Raw genomic sequence first — 15,018 nt, forward strand, 5'->3', positions numbered from 1 at the left:
GAAGGACAAAATAGAGAAGGCTAATTGTATTTGCTATCTTTTTACATGAGTGTATTTAATGTCTCTTTTATGATGAAGTGTTTTCAATAAGCCAGGAGCTGATGACTGCATGCCCAATCATCTACGATGCATAGATACTAGAATAGTCTATAAAATGTCTCTCAAAAGCAGTGAGAGGAGCAATGTGGCTGCTTTCTGAATTCTCCTCTAAGCAGAATGGAAAGCATATTAATTTACACAGCTGATCATTATTTCTTCCATAGAATGAATCAAAAAATTTTGTAATAATGTTCTTAAATGTACTTATGTACATAAAATTCACCAACTTAAACTGTGTGAGAAATGTTTTATAGTATATTTGCAATAAAGCATGAACTCCTTGACTACAAGTTTGCAAAAATTTCATGAGAAGTAGTAACCTTTTTCAGTCATCACTTTAGCAAAGCCAAAAAACCTGTGAAAGTGAAACAAGCCATTCTACTAGCATGTTCTAGGAAGGGCCAAAGTATAAAAGGATGTGTTGAGGTTGCACACACTGGGTGTAAGGGCTGGAAGTAGTGGATGGCTTGGGCAGAACAACATTCTCTGGACATTACAGAACCATTACACATATGAATCACAGACTGTGGCTGGATGCACAAAACCCACACAAGATTAAAATATCCATAATCTCAGAATGGATGGGGGATACTTGAAGTCTCATGTCTACCTGAGGAATTATTGGTAGGTGATGACTGCTAGCGAGGAAGAGTGAGAAACTCCAGTCTTGAGAGGGGTAATCATGCTCCAGGAGAACACTTTATACCCATCCACATACTGACAATATGAGTAAGTGAACTCAACTGGGTTTCAAAAATGAACTTCGGAAGATGGGAGTGAAAAACAATGTGGGGTAGTGGGAAAAATGGAGCGGGGAGCTGGTGTTTGATCAATACTTATTATATACTTGTCTCAAACTGTCAAAAAATAAAACGATGGTCTTATAAAAGGAAACTGAGCACAAGGCATTTACAGACTTGGCTTAGAAAGCAAGTCTGAACCACAGGGAACTTAAACTGGCATGAAGAAAAGAAGCAGGAGACTCCTAGAGCTTCTTGTTGTGATCTGGATGGAAGAAGACCTTGTTTCTCAGAATATCTGCAGCTGGTTTGGTGAGCTTCACAGTTAGCACATGATTGTGTATTACCAGAGTAAAATAGCCCAGTACATATTTTTCCCTCTATCACCAGATCCTCCTGCATAGATCATCTTGAAATGTGTTGTAAGGTATCTGGCCAACTTGCCCATGGCCTCTGTATCTTAGGTCACCCTGCTCTGTAATCCTGTTACATAGCCTGTGTACATTCACAAACTGAGAAGCATATGGGAAACCTATTCTATATGTTTCACTCAGTAGAATCCCTTGTAAAATAACTTAATAAATATGCTCACACTTCTGTTACCATTATAGCATTCACCAGAGCATGTCTCTACATACTTGCCTCTACAAAATAGCTTGGCTGAATGCCTGAATGGATTGATTCAGAGGAGGCCCCATGACCCCACCAAAACAGCTAAACACAACACCCTAAGTGATTTTTCTCTACCAAGGCTCTCACAAGCCAATTACCTGGTTTGACTTATTCATGTATACCTCTACCACGCTTTAATAACTGATTAGCTTTTTCTCAGAATCTCAGTGTCTCATAAAGACACTGGTAAGTATTGAATAAACGCATCTATATACCATTCACTCCAGGAAACAGCATATCTGCTATTCCTGAGAATGTCAACTCCTACAAGTGCATCTATGCAGCCATTGGATGCTGATTCATGTTCTACTCCAGGCCCTTGATGTGGTCCAGCAATCCCTTAAGATTTCAGGTTGGTATCCTATCTACTGTATTATATCCATGAATGGACGTGCCTGGACTCAACATGGTGATCCAATTCTATATAACCTGTAGAAAATGCTGAGCTGATCATGTCATGCTAAGACTAGTAGTTACCCAGCTTGCTAGAACAGTTGAAAAGTAAATTAGGATAAAAGTACACAACCCATTCAGCCTAGGACAGAGAAACATACACCAATATCACTGTTTACTATAGCTGAAGATGCTGTAAAGACACTGAACTAAAACACTCCCCTAGAATGATAGTCATGTAGTTAACTAAACACAGTAAAAGGTATCATAGAGATATTTTAATTATTTTAAAATAAGATCTACTCATTAGTTATTTTTGTCATCATTAGGTGAATGCCTGACAAAAAAAGCAAGTTATAGGAAGAATGGTTTATGTTGCCTTATATTTTAAACAATTGGTGTCCATCATGTCATTGAAACTGTAAAAATGTTCATGGTGATAGAGCCTTAACAGTGATTCCTTGTATGTTGTAGAACCAAAAAGTTAATATTCTTTGGAAATGCTTGCACATAAATACCCAAGAATTATATCATAACTCCCTAGGCATTTCTTAATCAAGTAAAGTTAATAACAGAAATTAGCCACTGTGCCATCCTACATATAAAATAAATACAGTTGACTTGCTCTATGGGCAAATCACAACACAGTGATACAAAATGTATGAAACAATAAGACAACATATGACTCTAAAGTAGATGCAGACCTATAAGAAACTCAAATAGACATATTTCCTTATTAATCTTATAGTAAATTAGAAGTAAGAAAATGAGTTAAATATATAGGCAAATAAAGTCAACAAAAGCAATACTGGGATTGAACTATTCTCAAAACCCAACTGACCTAACTAATATTGGTAGCAGATTTTGCACAATAGTTGTGGGATATATATTCTACCATCAGAACATGGCACATTCTCAGGATCTATCAGTCATAAATTAGGCTCAGAAAACGATCCTCAGTATGTTCTGAAAACCTAAACGTTCAGTCTTTCACTATTTAGTCTTTTACAATTTCAACAAAACGACCACTCTCACTTTATTTTTGAAGTACCCTGGTAGTTTGACAGCCAGGAGAAAGATAACACGTGAAATCAGAACCCTGTGAGGTCAGAAATGTTACATGTGGTCTCAGCAGATACTGCACAGGCTGTATTGCTTGTCAAGCACACAACAAAAGTTTGGAATTCAGATCTTCTGAACTCTAACCTCTGTTGCAGCTGAATTCTAACCTTCTATAATTTCAAGGTCTCTCAGCACATTATCTTTCCTTCGGTGGCAATTCAGGTTATAAGTATCTCTCTACATAAAATTCATTGTCCTTCCTCACCTCCTCTAGAATTGTATTGTATGGGGGTACATATGTGACATCAGGCTGCTATGTACTCTTCAGAGTAGTACCTTAAACAGACCATTCTTTACTAATCAGTGTAAGTAACTAAAACTGCACGTTAAAGAGACCTGGGTCCTTCCTTCCTTCCTTCTTCCTTCCTTCCTTCCTTCCTTCCTTCCTTCCTTTCTTCCTTTTTTTCCTTCCTTCCTTCCTTCCTTCCTTCCTTCCTTCCTTCCTTTCTCCCTTCCTTCCTTCCTTCCTTCTTTCCTTCCTTCCTTCCTTCCTTCCTTCCTTTCTCCTTTCAATCTTGACTTCTATTTCCTTGTCTATATTTGCTTCCTGTGCTATTCTAGTGGTTGGAGAAATCCATGGGTGAGGGGAGTGTAGCACCAACAGAGGATGACTTTTTATTGTATATGTCACACACACCCTAAAAATGACAGTATCTTTTAGATACACTTCTATTTCTATTCTTCTATGTGCCAAATCTTAAAGTGCATTGGACTTGAATCTCTGACCACTGCAGACCTATTACAATGAAGACTGTTTCGATTGTCACAAATTGGTGTCTGAAAAACACTTAAAACTGATTGTCTGAGAGACAAAAGTCCTCCAAAGACAATACAGAAACAACTACCCCTACAAAATAATAATGGCAGGAATGTCTGTGTTCCTTGGGACTACCACATTCTCTGTGTTCACCAAAATTGCTGAAGTTCAAATGAATAAGATTTTAGAGTTCAGATTTCGTGTCTGAATTTAAAAGTAGGTCAGAAGTGAATCATTCTTGAAATTTCTTCCACCAAGCAACATATTCCAATATTTTTGAATTTAGTGTTACTCGAGTTCTCAGAACATAGATAGAACACAATCAGATTCTTCACTAGAATACAACATAAATGGCCCTAACACAGACCCTGATAAAATCCTCATTATCTGCTGAAACCTCATGAACCCAGCTTATACTTTCAACACCTTGCTTTTTCACTTTCTGATCTTTTAGGCTCCAATCCAAATGTCCCACAGAATTGGCTTACAGAATTCTGGATTCTTTCATTCTCACATGTCCAAATTTTTCCATATTTCTTTGAAAAAATCATTAGACAATGATTTGTGAACCCTATAGCCAGGCTATCATGGTAATGAGCCCATTTATCATCACTAATTTCCTGTATTGGTTACCATTCTCATCATCATAACCAAATAACCTACAAAAGCTCAGTTAGAAGAGGAAGGGTTTGTTTATGTTTTTATTTTGCGGGTTGTACAAGACAGGAACAGTCACACCTATTGCATCAGGAGTGTGAAGCATTTATCTCATATTTGAGTGAATCAGGAAGAAACTGGACATGAAACAGGACCATAATGTAGATTGTAAAGCACCCCAACCCCTGTGACCCATTTTCTAGAATCAGGCTCCATCTCCTCATGTTTCCCCACCTCACAAAATAAGTCTAAAATGGAGGATCAAATATTAAAAAACATACATCTATGGAATATTCAAGTCATAACATATCTTATGACTTTCTAAATAGAGGGCTAAGAAAATAGAATCTACCTTTTCGCTTATTCCAAGATAAAATATGAATAGCATGCTTTTTGCTTAAGGGAAAATGGGAAGCAAGAGTATCATTCCTACATAATTTTAGATATAGAAGCTTGCTTCCCTGTAAGCTCTGTGGAAGTTTGAATGTATTGGCTCACATAAGCCCAGGGAGTGACACTATTAGGAGGTGTGGCCTTGTTGGAAGTAGTATGTCACTGTTAGGGTGGGCTTTGAAGTCTCCTTTGCTCAAACTTCACTCAGTGTGACACTCAGACCACTTCCTATTGTCTTTAAAATGTAGAACTCTCAGCTACTTCTCCAGCACCATGTCTGCCTGCATGCCACCTTTTCCCACCATGATGATGATGGACTGGACCACTGAACTATAAGTGAGCCACCCCAATTGTGTGTTTTCGTTTAAAGTCGTGGTGTCTCTTCACAGCAATAGAAACCCTAACTAAGACAGGCTTTGAGCCCATTTTTAAGAGTTACTGGTTATCACATTGAAGATTTGACTTGGAAAATCCACTCAACAGTGTATTTCTACTTGGGTTCCTGTTCCATATCACCATCTTGGGACTCTACATGGTAGGGTTCCTGTGAAGTAGTTGGGTAACTGCATCAACAACTTAGTTTATTCAGCCTTATAAACAAGCCAATGTTTATAAGGCTCTGCCACCTCCATATTGTCATAGGAAGTACCACTTCATGCCACAAATGGCTCAAACTCTAGAGAGCCTTCATGGAAAACAATGTGCCTTCTCATCCAACTGTTGCCCAGGTATCAATTTTACATTTTTGCTCATTTATCTTAAGCAATATGATAACCTCAACCACAGGAAAATTGTCAGGAAGCCTGGCTTGAGGGTATTTCCCCTGAGAGGCCCTAAGGAGCAGAAAAGTAGTCCCATCCACCCATTACTTATCCTAGGTAGTTGTCTCAGAGGTTAGTCTGAATGGTTTTACCTCTGGTGAAACTCTTTTGAAGCACTCAGGTAGCCTTACTCATTCTTATATGGACCTCAAAAGAGGTTGAACAGTTCATTCTCAGAAACACTGCCTAATAACATGAAAAGAAAAAAGGTAGCATTTTCATAAATTCACATCCACCAGGAAGCAGCTGGACTACTCAGTGATAAGAATGGATCCACCTTGAAATAACTGTTACAAACCTTGGATACCCTGGGCCCAAAGTTATGGCTTCACTTCTGTACAATAAACCATCACCCTGTCTTACTAGCTGACAGGATACAAGTCACAGCAAATGTTATCAGTACAAAGCTCTAACCAACAGTTAATCAGACAGATAATAAATGTTTAAAAACTAGCTAACATGGCATAATTTGCATTACAATGTTTATTTATTTTCAATCTTAGTTTAGTTGTGAAATTTGTAAGAGGAAATGCCAGAAAATTTTTGCTTTGGTAAGCTTGTTTTTTACACTGCTCCTTCCTTTGGGTAATGCAGACATATGGATGCTGTTTGAAATTTGGTTCCTTCTCTTTGAAAAAGGAAGAATTGGCCACTTTCCATTTTGGAGGTATTCAGTTCTTTTGGAATGCTTCTATCCTGAAATGACCTAGGTAATCTAATAGGTACCCTAAAATGTGATTAGTTGTTACAGAAACATTTCCAGAGTTGCCAATAACTGTACTTCATTAGAAAAGCTATGTGTAAGCTGGCTTCCTGTCAGTGTCCAAGGTCAGTAACAGTTACTTCAGGGTGGATACATTTTCACAATGGCACAGCTCTTCTTATTCATTCTCATTATAAAGCTATTGTAATAAAAATACTGGCACTTTAGGGAGAGTTAAAGGTTGCAGAAACAAAAACAAACACAAGCACCCAGGATACATATGTATATATTTTATACATTAAAATGAACATATTTATATATGTATATATTGTATAAATTAAAAAACATGTCCTCCAAATAAATGGAGAAATTCTATTCAGTAAAGAGAATGGGAAACTAGAACTAAAATTGAAAAATATAATGTGTCGATGTTGATAGAGTAAGAAAGGATAGTGTTTAATGTGAGAAAATATCAGCGAGAGCAATTAATGGGAGAATAGCACCAAATGGGGTATGCTGCTTTAATGCTGTGTAAGCTAAATAGAAGCATATGGCTTCTCCAGTGGTACTTATGCAAATCACATATTGCATTAATTCCACTCACTAAATCTTTACAGATAGTAAAATAGGTATACACCCATACAGGTTCTGAATATGACTTTTATAATTGTACAATGAATTTGGAGCTCTTTGGAGAAAGAGACAATTATTAACTTTGGGAAATAAAGATCCAATAAAAATTTTTTACCTAAGACAGTCAAGTAGGTAAGATGTCACCACCCTGAGCTATGAAAACCAGTTTCCCACTGGATAAAGGGCCTGCCAAATATCTTATAGAGCTGGTTAATAAAATGTTTGGGAGCCACATCTAATCAGGATTTTATGTTATTACTAGAAGGTCAATGTGCATTTCTTGGATTAACTGGTCTTTGGGATTAGATGAGACAAACAGAGCATTATGTAGAAGATAGAGTTGACCATAATCCATGTGAAAAGTGGGAAAGATGAGCTTTGTCTTAAGAAGGAATTTCTAATTGTGTGATATTGTGTTTGTGTTCTGACAAATAAAGCTTGCTTGGAGTCAGGGGACAGAGCTAGCCACTAGTTAACCATACAAGTTTAGAGGACTGTGGAGAGAGGGACAGGAAGTAGTAAGGCAGGGCTGGGACAAGATCTCGGCACTTTTGGTCATAGGAACTGGAAAGGTTGGAAGTAACTGTGTCTTCTCCCCATCTCTTCTGATTCTTCCAAACCAAAATGGCTAAGATCCTCTCTCAGGCCCACCTTACCACTTCCAGTCTCCTTTCCTTGCAGTCCTCCAAACCTCTATGATCAGCTAATAGATAGCTCTGCCCTCTGAACACAAGCTTCATTTGTTAGAACACAATCAAAATATCACATAACATTTAATATTGGTGAGAGACCTATTTAAAGCCAGATAAAGTTTAAATTGTTTCTCTGCTCCAAATTAGAGTGACACACTTAAATGGACAATGTGAGAGAACATAGCCCCTTCAAGACCTAAACAAATAAGATTCAAAACAGGGTAGGAATCCACACTGTTCCCTTCCTTGCCCAGATCCAAGAACAACCTGACTATGTTTGTCATACAGATCACACTGTAAACATTTTCAATGCCCTACCCAAAGAGTGAGACCTGCCATGTAGCCTATGTTAAGTGTGTCCTTGTCCCCTGCCTCTGCCATATTGCACAGGTCACATATTACTAAGTTTTTTAGTGCAGAAAACTCCTCATAAACTTTGAAGAGTAGACAGATCCCTCTGCCTGGTGAGACTGAATCATCTTACTGAAGACCCCGTTGTTCTCTGATGCTCATCTGTCTGCCAGTGTTAATAAAGCTCTTGTCTGAAGGATGATTCAACTTTGAACCTTCTCTTGAACCCCTCTTTTCCTATCCCTCACTAATAATATTCAATACACAATTTAAGGCTTCTTGAAATTGTATATAAGGGAGCCCATCTAGCCTATGTGGCAGCTTGTACCCACCATTTAAGTCAGAAAATGAAGCTAGAACTAATCAGTACATCCAGAAATTGCGTCAGATAGTAACCACATGTCATTAGTATTCCTTCTTTGGTTTGTATATGTAATGTATATCCTAACTTCTTCCAACACACAAGGTGCTGCAACCCCAACCAACGTGCTGAAAATTTTGATAAATAGCTTGTTGAAAAGTAAGTGCACATATGACATATTTCCTACTATTCACACATCATTGAAGCTCATAGGAAATGTGGAATATTTGTACACTGTGTGAAGATTTATTGCTGTGACTGATTTAATAAAGCGCTGAACAGCCAATGGCTAGGCAGGAGGTATAGGTGGGACTTCTAGGCAGAGAGAGGAAGCAGGAAGAGATAATTGAGGCACAGTGGAGATACCAGGAGATACAGAGAGGAAACAGGATGGAAGAGAGGTAATGCCATGTGATAGAACACAGATTGACATAAGTGGATTAATTTTAAGTTATAAGAGCTAGTTGAGACAAGCCTAAACTAAAGGCCATGCTTTCATAATTAATAAAAAGCCTCTGTGCCATTATTTGGGGCTAGTGGCTGAGAAAAAGTTCACTACATAGGAATGAAGGCCAAATTTATCACTTAGCATATATCATTCTCCACAAGTGAAGAAAAAAACTACCCTTCTTCATATTCTGCTACTCATAGCAAACAATAACAGCTTCCTGCCCACAATGTTTTTACACATGGGCAAATGTTACTCTTAGCCTTAATCAGAGAAGCTTATCTTTTCAGTGAACAGCTATTCATGCAGAGAAGCATGGTTGCTCAGTGTGCTGAGAATGAGTGGCAGTCAAAGACAGGACATTTGCACAATCACATCTGTTGGTGAAGGAGCATGATAGATGTTGAAAGGAAGGCTGTGGACTTTCTTCTGGTCTTAGCACAGCCTGTGTAGTCATTACATCCCAGCACCTCGATGGCCTGCAATTGGCCTATGCAAGATTCAGCCTGTGAACATAACAATATCTTCTAACGAACAGCACAGTTAAAACAACAGTCCTCCTACCTCAATTATCCTAATCAAAGAAGTGTCTGGAAGCTTGACTATGAAGTTATTTTAGATCCTGTCAAATAGACAATATTTTCTATTGTTGTGTATCTTTTCCCCCACTAACTTGAAACTCTAACATGTCATTTCCAAGAAATGAGTTTACTCCTTGATGCCATAGGCTCTTGACCAACTTATAAACTAAAATGCATTCATTTAGACTTTGAAAATCTACCATGGTTAACAGTTCCAGCAATGTTTAAAAGACCAAAGTCCAAAATGTTCCTGATACTTGAAGCAATCATTGTACTGTGAATTTGTATAAAAGCAAAGCCAAGTTACAAAGTCCCCCTAAACAATGCCACACAATAAGCATTCCCATTTCAAAGGGGTAAATAAGAGTACAGCATGGAAAGATCAGGCTCAAGCAAGATTTACACTTAGAAAGGAAAACATCAATGTCTGTAGCACAACACGGCTTGTGATGTGGTCATATGGGCTCCAAAGAGACTTAATAGCCTCTCCACCCCTATTCAGTTGTCTGCAACATACAAACCCTCTGCAATAGCTCTGTTACATTCTTATTTTTACTTTTAGAAATTAAAATATTTCTCCCTTCCTTTTCTTCTCTCCAACTTCTTCTGTGTTCCCCTTCCTTGCTTTCTCTCAACACATTCTCTGTCTCTGTCTCTGTCTCTCTCTGTCTCTCTTTGTCTCTCCCTGTCTCTCTGTCTCTGTCTCTCTCTCACATACACATACACACACAGACATCATATATATTCACCTAAATATATAAATAAAATCTGCTAATGCCATATAATGTTACTTTTATATAGATGATTTCAGATCATGCTTCTTGGAATTGGATAACCAATTTGGGGACTATTCCCTAGGGAAGAATATTCCTCCTAATCTCAGTATTTCTTAGTTGTCTGCAGTTCTTTGTTTTGGGTTGGGGCCCTGTGCAATTTCTCCCTTTAGTGGTAGCCTGTCTATTGGTCTGATCCTTCTTCAGATCATGTTTAGGAAGTCAAGTTGATGAGACTTCATGCATGCAGTTTCCTTGACAGTTCTAGAAGACAATTTCTCACAGAAGACTTTCTGTTTCTCTGATTCTTATATTTTTTGCTGTTTACTTTCCATGATGTTTCCTGAGCCTTAGGTATAGGTTTTGTGTTGTAGATGTGTCAACAGGGGCTGGCTGGGCACCAGATAATCACATGTGCTCTGTATTTTGATTGGTTGTGGTTTTCTGTATGGTCTCCATCTGTTGCAAATAAAAGTTGTTGTTTTTTAATTTTTTTTGTTTCCTTTTTAATGAGGGGTAAGGGCTACTCTTATCTGTGGGTATAAGAATAAATATTTAGAATACAGCTAGGAATTTTGCTTGTCTAGTAAATACATTGTAAGTTCTCCTCAAAGATCAATGATGCCATCTACTCCAGATAGTTAGGTTTCTTCTAGTATCACGTATGATTTTTCTCTTGTTGAGTGGGTCTTAAGTTCAATTAGAGGGTGTTTGGTAATTTCCAGTATAGGAGTGCCAGTATTGTCCTCTTAAGGCTATTATGCCATGTTGGTTATTGTTATAGTTCGTAGACATTATAACTGGGTAGGGCTGTTGGTGTTTTCCCTCTCTCTAGTATGAACCCACTAAGATTCTATTTTGTGATTTATGGGTGTCTGCATAAAAAAGAAAAAGAAAGAGAGATGGAGATAGGTAGATAGATAGATAGATAGATAGATAGATAGATAGACAGACAGATAGATAGATAGATAGATGATAGGAAGAAAGAAAGGAAGGATGAAGGAAGGAAGGAGGAGATAAAGAAGTATGTCTGAAAGTAATGTTAACTAATCTGCTAAATCTTCAGCTCAGTTGAGGGAATTACTGGACAGAGAATTTGTATATACATAAGAGCATAAAATAGAAGCAATGGGTTTAACATATCCTAAGGCCAACTTGTCATAATCATGCAGTCAGACGTTAATTCCACTTGACCTCTCAGTACTTTAAGCTCTAATCAGAAACACAAAATACTGAGTCACCGAGTTATGCAGTATTAAATCTTATCACATCACTGAAACTGTAATGTAAATGTTAGCATCCGTTAACATGACTCAACAAAATATTGTCAGTTATCTCTAGACACACCAGCTCAAAAGCTTAATTTCAAAATCTATGATAAAATACAATGTCCAATATTAAATCAGATTAAAACACTTTTATCATTTTATAACATGCTTACTTCATTATAACTGCCACAGATTGAGGCTTTATGACATACTATCTTGCAATTTCCTAAAACATGATCTGTACTTTATTACTGTAATAGACTTGCTTTGATTTTACTTTTTTTTCTCTTTCTCTTATATCTTCCTACTTTAAATAAAGCTAGAGCTATTCTTTCCTTTGTGGGTTGATTTTTGATGCCTCTAAAGACATTTGGCTGAGTAGGTACCTGACTCATAGTTAGTGTATCCCATCTACCTTTCTCTCTGAATAGCTCTTTAAGAAGCATATGGACATAACTATTCCAATATACAAGTAATACAAATATTGTCAGATTATATATTAAATATATACTGCATCATACAAATTGGAGTTTCATATATTTTGTATCGTATTCATTTACTAAACCAACCTGACATCCTCTGACGACATCTGTAGTGTGTGCCACACACTGCCTTTAGGTATTTTGCTAGCAAAAGATCAAGCTAGAAGGATATGCCTATCTGCAGTACTACTGTAATGTTTAAATTTACATTGTACTTGTTAATATGTTCCTTTTTAATAATGTTAATATCAGGCTGAAAAGATGGCTCAGCAGTTAAGATTACTGGCTTCTCTTCCAAAAGACCCAGATCAATTTCCAGCAACTATGTGGTAGCTCATAACCATCTGTAATTCCAGTCCCAGGAGAGATGCCACTAAGCAGCCCAGATAGAGCCAAGCTAAAAATAGGCCTTAATGTGCTAATGAACTAACCACAAGGTAGCACTGATATGTGAGTGAGTCAGATGTAAGCTGTGACCCTTAATAGCACAAAGCTAAGGCAAAATGAAAATAGACAAGCCTTGGAACTTTGAAAGTGGCCCCTTGGATCACATGCTGTGCTTCCTCTGAGAAACAGCTTATTGAGCCTTTGTGTTGATACTCATCTGCAAGAGGACTTTGAAACTGGCCTTTGTGTGTGACCCTAGCTTTGGTTACCATTGCACTTCCAGCATTGTTGACAAGCTCACACATGTCCACATGTGCTCTCAGGGACCTTCTGGACCCTCACATGTGCTGGCCTGACACAGATGAAGGACTTCACCGTGGCATGCTTCCTAAGCATCCTCATGGGAGGAGATTTCCCAATGGAAACCAGCAGCAGCATTTTCTGCCTGGCAACTGTTCCCTGCTTGGTGAGGTTTTTGCTTGACTTTTATTAACATATTAAAAGAAATGTTTGTGTGAATATGCTGAGTACACTCAAAAGACAAATCTTGTGTGGGCATGCTAGTTGCTGAGGTCCTTACAGCCCACTGGCCATGCCCTCTGAATCCTCACTCTTATTTGGTTGCCTAATTCAAACGGTACAGCTGATGAGCAAAGTGCAATTTTGAGAGCAACATTTAACCTTAACCATGAACTTTGATCTTTGAAGAAACGCTATCTGTGGAAGGGTGTTTGTCAGATAGTGTATTTCCAAATTTATTAAATATAGAACTTTGTCTTGTTCGGCATTCTGATAAAAAGACAGTTCATTTTATTTACATTTTCTACCTCTTTTACAATACAATTTCATTCTTTTCTTTAACTCCACTTAACATTGTCTGCCTTTTCTGTTCTGATACAATCATCAGTAGGATATTATGAAAGACATATGAATTTTCAGTTATTGTTTTTAAACTAATCATTGAACCAACTACCTCACATACATGTAATTACCCAACATCCAGCTGTAATCATGACTATTATGAATTTGAGAAGAGAGGTCAGAATGAGATCATTATTCATTTCATTATTTTTCACACTATTATTTAATTTTAGAATAAGGATTATTTCTTTGTTTGAATTTTTCCCCATAAACTTTTTACTGATTCTTTGGAAATTTCACATCATGCACTCTAATCCCACTCATTTCCCAGTCCTTCCATATCTGTCTTCCACCCCTGTAACCTCCTCCATAAAAGAAAATAGAAAATAAAAATTACAAAAGGTCTCATGGGAGAAGCTGCAGTGTGCCATGGTGTCTCACACCTTATACTCTTTTGTACAAACAGCTTTACTTGAAAATGTTCATTGCAATGTGTCAATGGTCTGGTTCTAGGCCTCTGGCTTCTGCTACACTATTGGAGCTGGATCCTACTGATATTCCTGTACAAAATCTTGCTGTTGCCCTGTGTCATGGAGCTCCTCCAACTTTGGTTCTGCAGGAACAGGCCCTTCATTAACTCCAGCAGCTCGTAGATGGGGTAGGTGTTGGGATGGGTCAGCTCAAAGCTACAGATCTTGGCCTGGTTGGTGGCTGAGTTGGTCAGCCCACCAGCCCTCCCTTGCCCATGTCACCAGGGCCAGGTCTCCCATAATGTACAGATGAGGGATGGAGCTGCCACTCCTGTGCTCACATCATCAGGGCCAGCTCTTCTACATCCATGCCAACAGGGCCAGGTCTGCTGCACTGCCAAGATGAGGGACAGAATGGCTCTCCCCCACTAAGCCATGAGGTCAGCTCTTCTATACCGACATAGGGGGCCAGCTCTCCACAACTAAGTCATGAGGTCAGCTCTTCTACACTGTCATAGGGGGCCAGCTCTCCCACACTAAGTCATGAGTTCAGCTCTTCTACACCAGCATAGGGGGCCAGCTCTCCCACACTAAGTCATGAGGTCAACTCTTCTACACTGTCATAGGGGGCCAGCTCTTTCATACTAAGTCATGAGGTCAGCTCTTCTACACTGTCATAGGGGCCAGCTCTCCCCCACTAAGTCATGAGGTCAGCTCTTCTACACCAGCATAGGGGGTCACCTTTCCCCCAGTGCAAAGGCAAGTGCTCATGTCACCTCTGATGCTACAGTGTGGTGGGTAGTGAGTGGTTGGACCAGCTCAGCACAGCACTCAGACATTAACATGGCCTCAAATGGCAGCCCAGACCAAGGAGGTCCACATCACTATGGACATTGACGCAGACCTCTGATACAGAATGGCCACGGACCCAGATATGGCCCTCTGTGGCATCACAGGTATCACCATGACCTCAGATGGCAGTGCAGGCCTCTGACATCCCGTTGTTTCCTGCTGCCTTCACGTCTGCAGTTCTGCCTCTCTTTGAAGAGCACAAACTGTTTCCACTTCTCTTTCTCTCCCGTCTCTCCACCACGTATTTATCCATCACAGTGGTGGCTGCCCCTGCCCAGGCCCAGGCCTCTCTTTTGTTTGAATTTTTTAATATTCATTTTTATTTGAGAAAGGGGAGGGTTTATTTCATCTCATAGCTCCCTCTCCATTACTGAGGAAAAGTAGGTCAGAGGTTAAAGACACGAATCATAAGGCAGAACTGAAGCAGATATAATGGAGGAACTTGCTTACTATATTGTTCCTTATAGCTTGCCCAGCTTTTTTCTTTTAATTATGGTTTTTA

This window comes from Peromyscus eremicus, chromosome 10, assembly GCF_949786415.1.
Source record: "Peromyscus eremicus chromosome 10, PerEre_H2_v1, whole genome shotgun sequence".
Classification (NCBI taxonomy): Eukaryota; Metazoa; Chordata; class Mammalia; order Rodentia; family Cricetidae; genus Peromyscus; species Peromyscus eremicus.